Genomic DNA, 20452 nt, shown 5'->3' on the forward strand with positions numbered 1-20452 from the left:
ATATGTTTTATATATCTTCATCAAATTCACTGTATTAATGAATTGGATGAGAAAAAAATTATTTCTTGCAAAAATTACGCTTCAACTCAGTTAAATTTTAGATTTTGTCGATAAATGAGCTTCTGAGCAATAATTCATTTTATCGAGGAAAAAATGTGTTGTTTCAATCATTTTTGTTTTTATTTTGTCTCAGGTCTGTCGTCAGTTTCTAAAAAGGAGAATCGCCTAATTTTTTGCATCCATGTAGCCGCAATTAAGTGAATTCGCGACAACTGTCGTGGAACATGGCGGGTTCAAATTTGGAAAAATTGGTAACTGTCCGCTGGAAGTGGCCGCTAGCTTTACCTAGGTCAATAGGCTTACCGTACCTGCTACCACAGTCAGCAATATTACAGTATTATGGATTGTAAATAAATTCGACAAAATTCTTTAATCTAACCTCTGCTAAAACAAGATATGTTTAACGCTTATAATGCAACCGGTGTTACGGTACCGCTATGTATGTTGACTGCATAAATATCTGGATATAGTCTGGTAAGTAAATTGAATGTTGCCCCAAACTAGCTGTTAGTTTACCACAGTACCAGGATGGTACAGCCAGTCTGCGGACGATTTCATTCAAACCACTATAAAATCCGTTGATTTTTTCACCGTAGGTGCATTAGCATTTATTCTACACGCTAAACATCAAATTAACTTTCTACGATCAGGGGTTAGCTATACAAACCACCAAAGCATGACACTAGGAAGACGTATTTGGGACCGAACGACCTTGAAAATCGTTTCTGCTGCGTCGAGACTAGTCATACGCAGCCATGCGTGAAAAATTGGGCTTCTGATTGCCTTTTTGACCGTCACATATTTAAAGAAGACGGTTATTTCGAACAAAACTCGTCATAATATAAACAAAGCACCGCATCGTAGCAATCTAATAGACAAAAACACGGTGGTTGGTTGCAAAATTGTTCGACAAAGATATTATCGACGTATTGAAAATGCGCGCCCCCCTATTCCCCCTCCCTGTAATGTAAAAACGTTGTCTACGTCGCTTTTTGGATTTTGCCTTTTGGCCAATGTCACGAAGTAAACGAGGAAATCGATGACTGGGGAAAGGCCCATGCTTTTTTTATGACGGGGCAACGTGGAATTAAAGCCTCAAACCTCGAAGATTTAGTATTATATCGGGAAATTTTACGATAAATATGTTTATACGCTCGTATTTATAAACATTGATAAATAGAATTTATGTGGTCTATTTTAACAATTTTATAATGATGTATATTTTTCGCCACAATGTAGCAAAACAACTACAGGAAAGATACCTAGGCTTAAATACTTTCGGCTTCTTTGCTCGAATATCAAATAAAACATTATTATGTGGTAGATTGTTGAGAATAAAGTTGAAATTTGTACTCTTTGCTGAAAGGATTTATAAAGAAAGTGAAACACAAAACTATGTGGGAAAAATGCAAAATGTTGCCCAAATATTTTCAACGCCCAAATACAGCAAAATAACTTCGCGTTGCCGACCAAATAAAGAAACAAAAAATATATATATACAGTATTGTCCAGTTGAGCTTTTTTGCTCGAATTTCATAGCAAACCTTACGTCGTAGATTGTTGAGAGTAAAGTTGAATTCCGGACTCTTTGCTGAAGGGATTAAGAAAGTAAAGCACAAACTATTTGGGCGACAGAAAAATGTTGCCCAAATATTTTCGATGCCCAAATACAGCAAAATAACCCCGCGTTGTCGACCAAATAAAGGAACTAGGAATATATATATATATTGTCTAGTTGTTTAAATAAAACTATTATTATGCTACTCACTATATTTATTATCTCGCACAACAGAGCAACATGATAAAGTTATTATATATAAGTAATTGTCATAAAATCCGATTATTTTCCACCGACCTGCCAATGAGAATTTAGGGAACGCAACCAGCATCCCAGAATATTGAATTCACTATTACGAAGAAACTATCGCTAATGCGAAACCTGTTATGCCGCCTCGGAAGGTACTGCCTCGAATGCTGCTTATATTCCTGAAGCTCCCATAGTGAGGTAGTGAGATACCCAAGGTTAGACTTACCATAATTTCTTGGGCATAATCCGGGACAAACTCAAAACTATGAATGAAATAACTGGACGAAAGGCCGAAGGCCTGATCTTGGCAAATTTTTATTCCATATTTATAAGCTTTAATATTGCATGATAAAGTATTCTACTTAGATTGAATAAAAAATTTTATTACTTTATTTAAAGGAAAATGCACGTAAATTTAAGCAACACTAAGTCACAAATCAGACATTTGTTCTAATGCAGCAGTTGCTGTAGTTTCATTAAAGTCAATAGAATAATGACGCAATAAGCGTCACTCATTATTCCCTAACTAAAAGATTTCTCAAGCTATGTGTGATATTTCACTCAACCTAATAAGCTAAAAAAATTAAGATATTAAAATAAGACTCGACTTAAAGCAAAGTTATGCCTTTTGGGACGGAATTATTTCATAATTTTGGGTCAGGTTAGAGTTAATTTTGAAAATTTCACTAAAGTAAAATTCCGGGACATTTTGCTAACCGGGACGGGACACCGGGAAAGGCGTTTAAACCGGGACTGTCCCGGCCAAACCGGGACGTATGGTAGGTCTACCCAGTGGCGTAGCCAGCCCAAAATTTTGGGGGGGGCCAAATTTGAAAATTTTAGAAATTATATTGGGTTTAAAACACCCGTTCTTCAAGCGCAAAACAACAACAGTTGGTCAACAAGCAAACTGATTCAATTACTCAGCTGGATTTTTGTGAATACAAAATCCATTAATAAACAATTTTTTATTTGAAACAACAAATATTAACAACGCAATTTGAATAAGTAAAATACATCGTCCCGATTAAAAGTCCATCCTTCGCTTCCCGCCAACTATGCTCGACACAACTCGATTAATTTTCTCCTCGGTGACCATTTCACGGTGACAGTGAAGCACACACAAATCAGAAAGGCGATTGGACGTCATTAATAAGCGCAGCCATGTGTTTACCCGTTTCATGCACGAGAAAGACCGCTCAGCCTCAACGGTGGTTGCTGGTAGCGTCATAACAATCTGTATTGCGGTGTACACGCTTGGATAATCTCGAGCGCTCAGAAGAAGCCCCTCAAAACATTCGTCGTTAACGTCGTAACTTAAAGAAGTTCTCCACAGTCTCACTTCATTCTGGAGGTTATCCAATAAATACAGACGCTCTACCTCATCCACGTGAACTGGTTTGTTCGGTGGAAGAATTGATAGCAATGAAAAAAATGATGGGTTGTCAATGAAGCGTTCCCGAATAGAGCAGCTCAAGCCGTCGACGTATGGGAAATATACGGAACGTTTAAAATACTGGGATGCTGAATCAGCACAGACATTGTCGCGATAAACTTGTACTTCGACTACTCTGGGTATTGTCAACTCTTTCAAGCCAGCTATTTCACAAGCTTCTTTGTAAATATTCAATGCGATTTCAGAGTCATTGCGTTCCTCAGCGATAACGCTCTGAAGAGAGGATGTGAGGTTCTTTACTGACGGCACACTGACTCCGACCGCCTGAAGTGCGCGCGCTAGTGGCTCCATTAGTGCCGAATATCGACCAATCAAACATACGGCGTAGATAACCGACGACTTTTCTAGAGCAGATTTCAGAGAAAAAGCCTTCGCCCGCGTCTGACTGTTAGCATCTCTCGCCAAAGAATCAAGAGCCTCAAGTACTCGTTTGAAGTTGCATTTGAAGATTCGGATGCTCTTGTACTTGTCAGACCATCTGGTGGGGCAGAACAAAGGGATGTTAATTCCTAAACCCGCGCGCCTTATAGGACTCTCCCTGAAAAAAACGAATAGTCTCACGAATGATATCACAGGTGCTTCTGATGATTGCAACTTTACTTTGGTCATTTATGACCAAATTCAAACAATGAGAAGCGCAGTGCACAAATATTGCGCGCGGGTATTTATCACGAATGCGTTTTTGCACACCGCTGACGTGACCTGCCATTGTCGTTGCACCATCATAGCCTTGCCCCACAAGTTTTTGCAAATCCACTCCTCGACTAGAGAGGTGGGTCGAAATATTTGAGGAAATTGATTCGGCAGAAACAGAATCCATTTCCACTAATCCTGTGAAGCGCTCGCACACTTCACCACCTTTCACATACCTCAAAACAATGCTTAGTTGTTCTTTCCCAAAAATATCACATGATTCGTCGGCTATTACGGACACAAACGATTTATTAGTCTCCATAACGATATCTTGCACTATCATGTTGCTTGATACCTTGAGAATTTCATTTTGTATCATCGGGCTTGTATACTTAGCGTTTCCGGCCTTTCGAGCGAAAGGCCTTTTCAAATCTTCATCCCTTGCGTCGATACGAAATAGAAGAAGGTTCACAAAATTCCCACTATCCCCGGAATGTCCGCGCAAGGGTATGTTACCCGAAGCACAGAACATGACAGTCTTGACAATGGAAGTCATTATTCGTCTGTTTTCTTTTGTTTGCGTAGCATATTGGGCCTCCATGTTTGCACGCACATTTTGACCAGTTTCCATGCTTTTGACAAAATTTTTCGCAGCTATATTTCATTCTCGGTGGTAATTTGTGTCTCGGTGTGCTACAGCCTTTTCCATAAATCTTTTGTAGTCAATGCATGGTCTTGTAACAAAGGCAGTGTCCCTGAGAGTTCCATGCTTCAAACGTGCTTGCATGACTATGCATATCTTACACAAACCACCCCCATCAGAGAGTTGGGTGTAAACTAACCAACTGCAAAATCTGTTATCGTCAAGCCATTTTTTGAGAAATTTACGACGACTTTGTCTAACAGTATCCAGAATCGTCACGTTTTTCGGACCATCCGAAGTTAGAAGCCTGTATCTCTCCGCATCGGTAAGCTGTGTATGTTTCTTAAGAATAAATCCAAGATCGTTTGTTTTTCCTTCGTTGATTATTAGTTCATCTTCGGGAATAGAAGTGATAGACGTAACTGACGTAACCGGTGCATCCACAGCCTGAGAAGCGCTTATTGATGTATTTGAGGAAAGCGAGTCTTTATTTCGCTGAAAAAAACTATCGAATTTCGCCTGTTTAAATTTAGCCATCGAAGTAATTTTGGTCATCAAGATGCCACAAAACTGGTGGATTAGGAATGGAATTCCCCCCCCCCCCCCCCCCCTGGCTACGCCTATGGGTCTACCCAAGGTTATATCCAAAACTATGTCTTTGTATACCGTATTTTAGAGCGTTTGTACTACAAAGCGACATGTGTTCCATTTCTGCCAACCAAACCATCGACCTCTTTTCCAATACAAATGGAAAACCTATGCTATGCACGGTAAAGCGAGCACGATTCTTTCTACAAACTGAACTCATTATTAATTTGATGGATAAAATCAACCCTCCATCGTATCTGACAAAGCGGACTCAGACTATATATGACGTAATAAGTCCCGTCTGCAAGTTTGCAATTTTATTAAGGTGAAATTTACCAAAACAGTGTACCAAGTTCCAGATAAGTTTCCGGTGAATTATTGGAATACAATACGATAGCGAAAATTTTTTCTGTTAATCCTCTAATTCTGGCCAAAAGATAACCGGGTTAGAAAAGAGAAAATCATGATTTATTTTTGTAGCCACAATTTAGCAAAACTAGCAACACGGGTTATAGCTATGCCTAGAAACTGTCGGCAAAAAACAGAGTTTTTTTGCTCGAATTTCTTATCCAACATTATGTGGTGATGGTTGAGGGCAATGTTGAAAATGACGAAAAGTTTCAGACCTTTATCTTGAGGGATTCTTGAAGAAAATAAAGCCCAAACTATTTGGGCTACAGCATTATGTCGCCCCAAAATTCCCGTCGCCCAAATACAGCAAAAATAAACCCGTGTTGTCGACCAAATCGATAAAATAGAAATATATATATATACATGTGGACAAAACCCCTGAACGATATGTATGAAAAGAAAACATTTCACAAATGAACTGTTGGTGGACAAAACATCTGTTAAATGGTATGTATGATAAATGGGATACATGTGGACACAATACATATTGTACATGTGGACAAAACAGTCATGTGATTCCAAACCTTATCCGTTAAACTTCTCCCTTATCAAATCTTACAACCTTTTTATTCTTCCCTCACTTTGCACAAAACAGAGGCGTAGCTTAGGGGGGCATATGCCCCCGGGCGCCAAAGTACAGGGGCGCCAAAATGGGGCTGGCAAAAATTTCACAACAAAGGTAAAAAACGGTCACAAGCAAGATCGCACCGGCGGCAGACATCTAATCTTAGTACATGGCAAACTGCACACTTGGTCAGACCACTTACGACTGCCGACGTCATCACGCACATAGCACGGTCAGATTTCCATCGTAATTACATGGCCAAAAAAATCTGGCCGGAAAACAAAGCAAAATTTGATTTGGTAACGTTAGGTAACAAAATGCACCGGGTTAATTACGTGGTTCTGTATCGTTAAGTTCTTGCCTGCGCACTCGGATGTAAGTTGATATTAGTTCTGTGCTGGAGACAAATGGAAACGGAATTTGGTTGAATGATGTTAATACATGTTTTGAGTAATACGTGGTTTTGTATTTTGTTGTCAAAGTACCGTACTTTGCGGCAGAGTTACATAAAATATATTATACTGTGCTAAAAGACCTCAATGCCGTTTTCGACAATTCGTCGAGATTGCACAGATTTTGCAAATCCACACGGACATCAATGGCCACGAACTTTTCACCGAAATTGGAGATCAACCAGAAACTCCTTTGGCTCTTCTTGGTTCTATTGTGTCTTTTGGAGACGACGTTTTATTCAATCTGCGAATTTCTCTACAAATTTTGTTAACAATATCAGTTTCAATTGCAAGCTGTGAACGGTCTTTCAGCAGATTGAAACTTATTTTGTCGTATTCGCGTGCATCAACGGGACAGGATCGTCTCCGTGATCTTGCACTTCTAAGTGTTGAAAGAGAAACATTGGAAAAAAACAGATTTTGATGACGTGTTAACCAGTTTACGACAGTGAAATTGAAAAAAGGAATTTATTTTAGACTATGTAGATCATCTTTGACAGTAACTGAGTGGGACATATGCTCTATTTTGTATAGCTTTGCTTCTTCTTTAAATAAAATGTTCCATTAAAATTTGAATTTACATATACATATATTTTTGAATAAATAATAAAATATATAATTACATATAAATTTGAATTCACATATCGTCACGCTAATAACCGAATTGCGTAAGTCATTTTGGGCGGTTTTGAATTTTTCATAAAATAGGTATTTATGTAATGCTGCGCACCTGTCTGTTAACTCAGATTTTATTTTAAGAATTCCGAAACCCATAAAAATAGAAATTTTGTATGATATGCAAATTTGTTCAATTGTTCCGTCATAATGAATTATCATTGTTAACGCAGGACTATTGTGACGTCACAAAGGCAAAATAACCTAGGCGAAGGATTTTCGAGTTTTTGCATCTCAGATTCTAGCTTAGCGCTAATAATTTTCAATTTATACTACTGTATAGGAAGGCGTGCACTTGTGATATTTACTGTCTGAGTCCAATTCACCATGGTTGACTTTTATATAAGAGTACATTACTGTTTTATTCTTTATATTTAACTTAAGTCTTATTTCGGTGATGTGCAGAGCGTGTTATATTGATGAAATATATATTTTTAAACATAAAAAAGAATGTAATTGAAACAGATTAGCTATTTTGGGGATTTTGAATTGTTTGGTTTTCAGGACTGGTACATATAGACAAGTTGCAAAATTGCGTATGTCCTCTAGCCATAGACACATTTTTGCCTAAATCACAGTGTGCCATTATGACGTCACATGACTGCGTCATACAAATTAACTTAAATCCGGCTACGATCAAAAAGTTGAACTATGGCAAAATAAAGACTCTCAATGGCATAGCAATATCATTAGGAAGTTTTTTTACGTTTTTCTCAAAACAGCTAAAAAGGACTTACGCAATTCGGTTATTAGCGTGACGAAATAGAATTTTTTTTTACATATACAATTAAATGCAATAGAAAACATGATTAAACGTGGGGGCCGGGGCGCCAATTTTATATTTTGCCCCGGGCGCAAAATATGCTGGCTACGCCTCTGGCACAAAAACTACTGTATTAATTTAATCCTTAGATCTTTGTCTATTGCCCTAGTTGAAAAACCGATTTTGTACAGTTCCAGTATTTTCTAATTGAATGTGTGCATTGTATTATAGTAGGCAGAGCGAACTTTGGGAAATCAGTAATGCTACAGCAAATACAGAGCCGATTCCTTCTCAAAAGGACAAAGTTACTCGCCGGGGATAAATTTTTTTCCAGTTTGGAAAACGTGCCCCCAATGAATGAGATATTTGTAGACAAATTACGTAATAAATAATACTATCTTTAGCCATAATATATGCTCAATCAGTCAATGCTCAATTGAAACAATTCGTTTATTTTTGTTAGAAAGACGCATTTGTAAAGCAGACTAATTCCATCAAAAACATAACTTTATGTGCTTTGTAGTGAATGCGCCAAAAATATATGATCACAATGATTTAAGAAATTGTGATTGTAGTATTTTTTCAATTGGGCTAGTATCCTTAAGTACGAATGACTTGAAGATGAAAAAAATAAGGGAATTTAACATAGAAATAAAAAGAAATTGGTATAAAATAGTAAAATCGATTCATGCTTGCAATAAAATAACAAACATCTTGCCAGAAAAAATATAAAGTATTGCAGTTACATATAAAATCGGAGAGAAAAATGCAATAGAATGGCAAAAATATCATAAAATAATATGGTAGTATTCATGTAAGATGGGGCTATAATTTCTTGGTTTGATAGATAATGTCAACATCTGCTCGGGACAAAATTAACTTTTACATATCATATTAGTCTACGAACTACCTGAATTATTCCCTTATTGCTCTAAGTTTACAGAAAAAAATGACGAAAATCGAAAAAACATGATAAATATCAAGCGAAAAACTAAGTTGCAAAGCAATTCAAGTAGTTAAAATCAAGGGAGTGCAACATTTAATACAGGAGGACCAGATAAAGATAACTGAGTAAAACCGCAGGTCGCACTTTCATTCAACATAGGCTTTCTGGTAATAGCAAGCACAAAAGCTTTGGTTATTGATGACATGGGTGACAAATTATGACTTGGTTTATCAGTGCCGGAGTATAGCCGGGTTGATATCGGATAGGTACCGACATGGGCGCAGCCAAAATTTTCGGTGAAATAAAAACAGAGCACCCAAAGTGCAATTCACGACGACGTGGGCCGTTTAATAAACTGAAAAGAATGCGTCGTTCACAGCGAAATTCCACAGTTACGTGTAGCCCGCCTCTTATGTGCCTGGCGGTTTATGGTGAAGTCCTATTTCAAATATCGACCATTAATCCGCAGCAGTACCCGCATTTGAAAATAGAACATTAGAAATCGTGAAAATTAATTTTGAGAGAAGTGTAACTCGGATGTCAGTAGCGTCAAAATCGTTTATAAGTACAAAAACACGCTCGCATGTAGCGCCGATCAAATACATTAAATGTGAAACTATTACTTGGATTTTAATGTTAAACAAGTTGATTTTTAATTGCCATTCAAAGATAATTAACATGATTCGTGACTAGTGATGGGCAAATGGTTTTTTTAGTCGAATTATTCGAATATTTTCAACGAACACAACACCGAATAATGAGTATTGTCATTTCAAACAACCGTATTTGGGATGTCGGCCGCCGAAACGATCGCCGTGACAATTTTATTTTTCGGAATTTACTCGAAGACTGAAAACTTCGCAACAATGCAGCGATTTTTATTTCCTAATTTTGTCATAATCCAAGGCCGCAGTAAATATTTTTGTCACCGCGATCCTTTCGGCGGCTTGACATCCCAATTGATGATGATAAACTATATTAAAGCACTTTTTATTCACTATATTAATTCTCATGCAACGGCGGATATCGCAGTTTGGTTTTTATTTTTTAGACAGAAATTTGATTTCACATCGTCGACGATGTCAAAGACAACTATTAATGAGTGCATTCACAACACAAATTAATTTTATGCTACTTTTTATCTTTTTCGTAGGATTTGTATCACAGTTTGTAAATTGAGGTCCCAATTTTAAGCGAACAGTATTACTGACCTCGGAATGCGATATTTGTAAAGCTGATAGTTGACTTTTTTATGCTTTTAATTTTATATCGTGTCCGTGTTACTTTCGTATTAAATAATAATAATTAAAAACTCCGCAAATTGGTAATCTTTCTAATACTCAGTGTTGAGAATTCACATAACTCAGCTTTGGAATGAAACACTGATACTAAATTCTTGAATAAATCGGCAATAATGGCATTTCTACGTGGTCAAAATAATATTTCTCCCCGTCCCCAATATCTCGAAAAATTTCCATAGAATATAAAATTTACCAGTCGTACTTATCTGAATTTACAAAAACGGTGGTGGCGCGCTTTATTCAAAATTAGAAATCGAAAATATGATAATCCTTACCCGTAAGTGGGACAAGTGAGACACGTGGGATAAGTAGGACAAGTGGGACAAGGGGTACGCGTGGTACACGTGGGAAAAGTGGTACAAATGGGACACGTGGTACAAGTGGGACACGTGGAACAAGTGCGACACAACATTTTGGCGACACCCGACTGCACACATTTTTTAAAAGCGCGAACAGCGCACGAAAACTGCGACAATTTGTTAACTCAACTCAGTCGTCTTATTAAAGGAAAAAAATACAAATGACATTCAATATGACACTTGTTGTTGCATTACGCTTGATAGCTTTTCGACATCAGGTGACGCACTGAATGAAGCCAAGATTAGAACATTTTCTAAATGAGCATCACTAATCTGAGTTCTTAGCTTGTTCTTTGTAATGTTCATTTTCGAAAATAATTGTGCGCACGCATATGTACTCCCAAACATCGATGTGAATTTTCGCATGGTTTGTCAAATTAGAATAGCTATTTTCTTCAAGAATCTACTTTTTATAACTATGACGTAGTGATACAACTCTCGAATAGGATATGGATTTTATTTCCTCATTGCATTGCATCCCAAGGAGCTCCATTTGAATATTTTCTGCAACATCGAACCCCCGCCCTCGGCATCAACTTTTCTGCGTGTTGCCAACTTGCCATTTGTGTAATCATAATTAAATTGCAGGCTCGTTAAACGAGTACTTGTTTACCTAATTGTTAGGCTATAATATAATTTAGTCCACACGAGTCTCACAATAAATTTTGTCACGTAAAGAATATAATCTACTCCTTGAGCGAAGATTATAAAATTAATTCATCGTCAAAACCAGGCATGTCCACCTTTTTAGTGTCGCGGGCCACTTTCATATGGGGAAATTCATTGCGGGCCGCAAACGTTTTTACCAAACCTAAATACCAACCCGACTCCGATTTACGTTAGGACAGTGGTACTCAACTTGTGGTACGCGTATTACTAGTGGTACGCGGGGACTTTTCAAGTGGTACGTGAGAAGCTTTGAATTATTGCAACAACCGAATTTTTTAGGTGGCTGAAATATGACAGAACCGCTTTCTCTTTATCTTTCATTACTGAATGTATTCGCTGAATAGTTTATAGCGTTACCAGTCCTTCTCTTTATAGAGTTACTGCATATAATTAATACGTTGCACGAAGCTCTAAAAATGGATGTAGTGCCACATAAAATACTATCATAGAGCGTTTCTTGTGTCATTGTTTCCCGCCACAAAAGCGGTTTTGTCGGTGGTAAGCGGCTATGGTAAGTGGTTGACGGTCAGTAAAAGGTTGAGAACCACTGCGTTAGGATTTGAGCGTCGCTAAATCAAACGCTTGGATTGCACAACACTTTTGCGGATTTCTGAACACAAGATGCACACAAAGACCTGGAACATGCACATACATAGGCGTAAAAAATGAAGGAAAAAATAAATGAAATCAGCAATTTTTCTAGTGCGAAACTTGCCTTCGATTGTCATTGCTCAACTGTTTAATATCAACGAGTAGTTTTGATACCGCACAACGTAACTAACTGGCTTGTCAAATTTTTGTTGGTCAACCATAGAGCAAAATAAGCACGTTCTTAGGCCATGGTGCCGCAGTGCTTTACGAAATGATTCGAGTTGGTCAGACGATTCAGACCTCAATATTGGCCCGGTTTGAATACATTTTGATTATTTTTCTTCCTTAATTAAGTACCATCTTACATCTTTATATAAATGTTTGTAAGCACGAGAACTATTTCCAAAATATTTCATGTAAATCAATCATAACTTAGCCTTCAGTAGTTCAGTTAGTAGTGAATACTAAAACTTATTCAGATAACATGGAACAATAGTTTCAATATTTTTATTTTATACATATAGGGCACCTAAGTGCTTATGAACTCGAATGCATGATCAGGCCTGCGTATCACTATTACTAGATGCCATGCAACACATGGACAGACAGACAATGGCATCCCTGCGTTACAACAAATACACACACTATCCTAACAATGTTGATCCAATACCGACAACACCATTGCTCAGCCAAGACCCGCCACCCAACTCCGATTGTAAAAAAATGAGTATTTTATGTTCAACCGGAAATACTCCAGTTAGAGTTAGGTTAAGTTCAGGACTAATTGACACTATGTAAACATTTTTGTTCTGAAAAATAATGTGACACACCTCCGTTATAAAATGAAGACTAATATTCTCATGCCTGGTGATCTTGATCGATATATATTATTTATTGCGGTTTGTTTCTATAAAATAGTTTTAGATTTAACTAAAATCTTAAGACGCAAATATCATTATAGAAACATTCCACAACATACATATTAAATTGTATATATTAATAAACATACCATTTTCAATTACGAGTCTCAAAGTGGAAACACCGTGTTAATGGAAACAATACTTCATGATGTCGGAAATAAGAGAGATTTATGATCCTGTCACCATTCGAATATCCTTCTGCTTATACGGCGATGGGTTTGCTGTCTGGGTTTACGCACATGTGTAATGTTAACCCTGTTTATCGTATTTGGTTACAAATTCAACTTTTTATGTATACATCATTTGAAGTCATACCAGCCATACTTGGTCCCTTGCATGGATTTCCTTGACACTTCAAATCAGACTGTATTCGAACTAGCGAACCTGCGCGCATTTCTAAAAATTAAAATAGGCCTACTCATTAACACTAACAAGGATTGTATTACAATATTTTGTTAGTCTTTTTTTCACGATGCTACCTCAGACATCGTGCAAGTGGATAAAACACTTTATAAACTTGTTCATTTTCTTTCCCTTTGATTTTCGTTTCTGTCCCTGGGAACGGATTCGTTGTTCGTCCCGCCTGGGTATTGTTGGCTCGTTTTCAATGATGATGTTCTGGTCGAACCTAACTTTTGCATCTACAAGGCAACGTTGAACAATTTTCTAAAACAGATGACATGATTCTAACGGTTTAGCGTATATATATATGTGTATAGATTTTTAAGAAACATTTTATTGCCGTCCTCAGACGACCTTCAAAGCTCTCATTTAAGTATTTGCTACTACCAACAAGATCTGCACTGCCGGCTGCTCCACGCGAGCTCTCGCTCGACGCCCGCTGCCGCAGCCTTCCTACTCGTCGCGACATAGCGCCGTGGAACGGGCCGTGTCGTCGCGACGGCCGGGTATAGGCCCGACGCTCCAGCGCCATCTGTTTTCAGGACTGGTTAATTCGGCAGGTGAGTTGTTACACACTCTTTAGCGGATTCCGACTTCCTTATCTACGTCCTGCTGTCTGAATCAACCAACATCTTTTGTCGGCTCTGATAAGCGTCGCGTCGCCAGTCCTGCTTACCGAGAGTGGCAACAAAACTCCCGAGAGTTGCGGATTTGCGACCAAGTTTTCCACCGGTGATTCTAACAGGGCTTCCGAGGCGTTATGATTTTGGCCAGAAGTGTAGATCATTTTTATGACAAATGGCGTATAACATGAACTTTACTTTATATCAATGAGCTTCGTGAGCCATGGATTGAATTCAGATGTATAATAACTCCAACCGATATGTTGTGCTTATTTATTGTCATTTTGAGTTATGCTACAGTTTCATAAACGCAACCTTCATAGGCGGGAATATCTAAAACGTTGTTGTTGCCAAGCAATGTTACAAGAGTCAACGCTATTTAACATCTAACAGTGCTAACTTCTTCAATTTGACAGGCTGTAGGTTCTTGTTATTAGAGATCTTGTCCGATCTTCTGCTATTAACGTTGGTTCGCTCGCTATTTTCTGTATATTTGGCAGGCAGTAGGTCTTTACTATCAGAGATTTTGTGTGATTTTCTACCATTAACGTTGGTTAGCTCGCCATTTTCTGTATGCTCGCCCATTGGTATTCGTTCTTGGCAATGGTGCTTTCAAGCAGATCTGAGAATCAAAAGCTGGAGTCAATAATTTCGATTTCTTCTATCAGACTACTTGTATTAATATTTATTTGATTTACTCAAGATACAGAGAGAACTTTGTGTTTTTAATCACGATTCTTCGGTTGACTTTTTTACCATGGCCTGCCTGCCTCAAAAGCGATCGCTTTCTCAGGTGTTCCCTTATTATACAGAGTGAGATTTGTTGCGCATGTCTGTCAGTTGCGCTTTGAGATGTTTTGTTATTGCGCCATATCTTTGAAAAAGAGTTAATAAATGTATATATCAGTATATCCTATTCGGATATATATGATCAATTGCCAATTTCAATTACCTATGCTTGTTGGTAAATTCGTTCTAAATGATTTGCGTTGAAGAAGAATTGAATGATTTTCAAGATCGTCGCTCCATAGCTGAGTTTTCGAACGAAGAAGCCTGTTTGCATGTTCACATTCTAAATGAATTGAATACCGAAAAACATTGTCTGTTTTATTTACAATCTATTATCGCACTTTCGAAATGGTAGAGAATTTTCTGTCTTTGTGTCTGATTTTATTTATTCACTGCAATAGGCTTGCACGTAATTGACAAAAATCAATTCCGTAATTACGGCAAAATCAATTACGTAATGACCCCGTAATTGCGATATTTTTCCACGCATTTAAACCTATCGTAACAACCAATTGAATCCACTTTTTTTCCGAATGGGACATTGAAGTTGGGTTTTCCTATTCTTGGCAGTACTATACGCCGTCGGCAGATGTTAAAGACAACTATCAAGGAGTGAATTCAAATTAATTTTATTCTGATTTTTATCTTTTGTGTTAGCTTTGGTTTTTCTTTATCACCTTCGCAAATTAACCGTCCCATTTTTATGCGATCAATTTTATTTTATCATTACCGACACTGGTATACGGATATTTATGGAAACGATAGTTTTTTAAAACCACCTGAGTACTGAATAAAAATTACGGGTTTCTAATTTATTAACCAACGACAAGCGTATTTTCTCATTTGATTATACTTGCGATTTCCTCGCGACGAAGACTTGTTTTTGCAGCGTTTTCTGCATTATCCGACATTACTGCCTTGTTAGCATTTTTATAATAATAATTATTGATGTCGACTTATTGACGATATTCCTATTACCATGCTTCATTTTACATTCAATCATTTCGCGGACTGAATGTTTATAACATTATTTGCGATAAATTTAGATCAAATAATATTTATTTGCGTATAATTTAAATACCGAACTTATATGACATGCCTTCTCCGAAAATACAAAGTTATATCGCAAAACAATGCATTTTGTGACATTTATTTTACACTCACAACATTTATTTGCTAACTCAAGTCGGCGATCCTATCGGCCAAGATTGACAAAAGTTTGGTCGAGTTCCGGTGGTATTCAAGTCGACGATAAATCAAAATAAGTTGCCGCATTTGGTAAGACAGTTAATCATATATGGCCGAAATATTGAGGGGAATTGTGAAAATCATCATGAGCAAGGCCAAGTCCGGACTGATATATAACGATAAAACCGTTAACAGAACATCAAGATTTTGTAATAGAAAATGGATCTCGCACAGAATAAACACACAGGCTCATATTTGATTATATATGTATGATAGCAGTTAAATTTTCAACGGTCCGCGAGGAATCCGTCGTTTTGGTTCATTACGCAATCTCTCTTTTGTCGTCATATTGCTATTTGATAAGCGCGACATTAATTATCACGGCGAGGTATTGGCGCGAGTGATCAATCGCTCTTTTCGCTTATTTGGTTCCAATTCGTCGCGAAAGCTCTTCGTTAAATTTCACAAGATAGTCGTGTTGAAAGGTTATGGATATTTTTCTGTTTATACCCCAACTCTGAAATGAAACAGCCAAAAACAATATGATATTCCATGTTCATATATCAAGTGTTGATATTAACAATAAAGAATGGTTAAGCATTGCTAATCCACACTTGGTGGGGAATTCCCACAATTCAAACGCGTGACTATAAAATAGAATAAAATAAAAACGGAACATATATACCATAAGTAACGGAAAACTGGAACAAGTAAATAATAAATAAAAGTAAAATGGATACAAATGTTTGATAGACCATGTTTGATAGATTGATCTCCTGCGTTCATTAGTCATTTCACCCGAAGAAGTTGAAACCGGGCGTGTTAGCGTCCATCTGTCTTAACACAATTCTTCCCCCTATCTACGGTTATTATGTACATTGGCCATGGCCATGCTAGATAAGATGCGAGAGAAGTTGAAACCAGGTGTGTTGGCGTCAATCGGTCTCAACGCAATTATATCCCTTATCTACGGTTAAGTTGCGGGTTGCGTTAAAACCAGGTGTGTTGGCGTCAAACGGCCCTACTCAGTTCTTCCCCCATTAACTACGTTAATAATTTACATTGGCCACGCCAGATAAGTTGATAATAGGTTAGTAAATGGCAACGCGTCATGCCTTCCTTCACCTACGTAACAAGAGAGAGAAAAACGGCTGCGAATACCGGAACTCTAACTTCTTCTACTTGTTGAGCTTTCATTTTCGCAATCGACGAAATTGACTGCTTTGAAGAAAGCTCGTTTCAATGCAATAATTACGACTTTACGTAATTCGTAACTTCCCTTCAGTAACTCCAAATAATTACGTAATTCCGTAAATCTGTAAATTACGTGCAAGCCTACACTGCATACATTGAAAACACGCATACATTATGACAAACAAAAAAAAGATAACAATACCAAATCTAATAATGATAAACATACGTAAATCGATGCTGTAATCAGGGGTTCTCAAAGTTTTGTTGTTATATAGTCCTTGAAGAAGTTGATAAATATTTACGGAGCCCCAGAATAAATTTTAAAATTAAAAACAAAAAACGCATTCAATTTTATTGCTGCATACGATGAAAATGTTTTCCCACACATATAGGTAGTCGGAAATTTTATTAGCGCTTTCAGAGTTTCAAGTGATATTTCTGGAACCTTTTCCATCAGTATGGTCCAAAACTGTGTAAGTTCAATTTCTTTAAATTTGCTTTCAATTCAAAATTCGATGATATATCAATCAGCTGTTCTTTTTCTTTTAATGAGAGGATGCCATGTTAGGAAAAACTTGAAATGAGTTCTGAATCTAAAAAATTATCAGCGTTGACGATAAATTACCTTTTAATTGATTCAGTTAAATTTGTTTGATGCTGGAAGATAGAGACTTTTATAATTTCTTGCAAAACAAGCTGTTTTGAAGAACATATTCACGTAAATTTCCGAAGCATTCGTGTTTTTCTTCTAGGATGCATTTTTTCATGGATTTATTTTCTTATGTGCCGAAGTGCAAGTAAGGTACTTTAAGCTTTAAAATATGTTACTTTCTCTCATTTCAACGAAATATTTACTTCGTAAGGTGAGCAAGATATCTGCCAAATTTAAATAAAGTCACTATTCCTTAATTTAACAGCATAATTGTGCCTTTGATCTGATCAAAATCTTTGAACCTCTTCATGCAACTCCTAAAATATTGCCAACACCTCTCTGTAGAGTGTAGACAACCAGCAAACTTCAGTATATATATAACGCTTTGTGAGTTTTTTCTTATAACTTTACACATCAATTTGAAAATTTCGGAATTAAGTGACCTGGCTTTAATTAATGAAGTTGACAATTTTGTCATATTTTCCAGCACTTCGACTAAACAAGAAGGCATTCGCTTAGCTGCGAAAATTTTGACAAGATTACTTTATATGTGTACGACTCCGCTATTTCAGAAGGATCTGTGAAATCATTGTTTGTTTTAGATGCACAGACTTGATGGCGGGAGAACCTTACGCTTGTGTTTTTAAGAAAAATGCTGATTTATGAATACATAACACTATTAATTAGGAAAAAGTTGCCACATTTCTGTCACGTTCGTCTAGCTGGGAATGCCGATTGCGCTGGAAATTCAAATTTTCAAACCATTCCGAGCCCGAGTCCTACTTGAATAATTACTGTTTTGTTATTTCAAAACGTGGCAGGGGTGTTTTTCTCACATTCCAGAATAACTTGCATGATGTGCTTGATGATCATGATTGCATGATCTGTTCATTTCTCGCAACGCCTGTCTTTTTTGGAAGTGCATCTGCAGACTGTTTCAGGGGTTATACGAGAACTAGATGCTACATTGCATTTTATTAGTTTCTCGTCTACAATGCCGTTGTGAAAACAAAAACTTTCAGACTTGAAATAGAAATCTGATATAACAATGGGGCAGTGTAAAAGTGGCTTAATGTGGTTGGAAGCTGATCGAAAATTATAACACTATCAAAGCGGAATTACCTCCAAACACTATAACCGTAAAATAATTTAACGCATCATCCTAAACATTTTTGGTAATTCATGTGCGTGTTTTCGTACTCTAAAATCATAAAACCGAGTGCCATGAAAAGTCCCTGATAGAAGTGCTGCATAAGTTAAGCCCAAAACTACACCAACACCAGCTTATAAGATTTGTTTCAGAAGTATCTTATAGATACAAACGTGAATTGAATATTTGTGACCCACTCTCTTCTGTTCTGCGATAAAATTATAATTTTTAACCCATTCATTGAAAAAGGTTCGCCATTATAGTGTCTGCGATAAACTTGGATTTCGTTTTGAAGACAAAATTTCGTTTTGATTTCGAAACACCAACCAACACCCAGCCCTAATGCCAGGACATGTCAATGTAAAATACAGTGAATGGCAACAGTTTACGAATTTTTACCTTTTATTTGACCACAACTCCGGAATATTTATCCTCCATAGCTGCGCACCATCTGTACACAGGCTTGAACATGATTTTTGAAAAAGAGATTGAATCAGTAAAAATAAATCTTCAACTTTTGTGGAAGTTTACAGAAAAGCAGGTCTTCAGTATCAAAATTATAGATGATATATACGATGAGAAAAGTAGCAACTGGGGAACAACAACGCGAAATATAGGCGGTACTGAAAATGCACAAAAAGAGTTTTGGTTTTACTAATGTTGGCAACTGAACTGATGAAATCTGCTCTCAAGTATTGTGAACTGATATCAGGATGTGAGTGACAAATATTAGCAATGCTGCAAAGACATAATAGACTGTGGAATGATATATATATGAATGATATACGTCATATAAAATCTGTCAAAACTGCAATGTTTTGTCACAAAAGAAGCATCGTCAAACTAGTTTTTATGTTTTATGTAAAATACCTTTTATATATATATATATTCCTTGCTTTGGGTAAGCAAAGACGTGCCCGTTCTATTTCACGAAAGTCTAGCTTTTGTTTGCTTTCTTAACATTGTTAATCGTTCATGTATCGCATATACGATGATTATAGAATGGGTAAGCAAAGACGTGTCTGTTCTATTTCACGAAAGTCTAGCTTTTGTTTGCTTTCTTGACATCGTTAATCGTTCATCGTTCATGTATCGCATATACGATGATTATAGAGTTGAAATTACTTAATCACAAAACCGTACTTCAGGTAATCGTCATCGCACTGTTTTCGCTCCCTTTCGAACAAAAAATCCAATTCAAATCACCTTAAAATTAACCCGAACTAAAATCTTTCTCAGACAAAAACGAAAATCCTTTTCAGCCCTAACAGTGTAAACCTATTCTAACCTATATATGCCCCATAAATTTGTGGTATTTGTTCCTTAAACCATTGTTTTCAATATATGCACGTTTCATTTATAACTAAAGCCTATTTTAACTGGTACAACACTGACATGCAAGCGATACACTCTGAGCACAGACGTTACAGCAAATGATTCGACCGAGTTGTGTTGATGAAAAACAAACACCTCATGCCGTGATCACATTTGCTGCCGTTTACAAGCCGGCTTAAAAAAGACTAGAAATAATTGGACTTGAGGTCACTCAGTTGAAGAACCTCTCCGTTAAGCTTTCGGTCTGGAGGATAAGGCTCCGATGACCGCACGTTTGTAT

The sequence above is a fragment of the Styela clava genome, chromosome 13, assembly GCF_964204865.1.
Source record: "Styela clava chromosome 13, kaStyClav1.hap1.2, whole genome shotgun sequence".
Classification (NCBI taxonomy): domain Eukaryota; kingdom Metazoa; phylum Chordata; class Ascidiacea; order Stolidobranchia; family Styelidae; genus Styela; species Styela clava.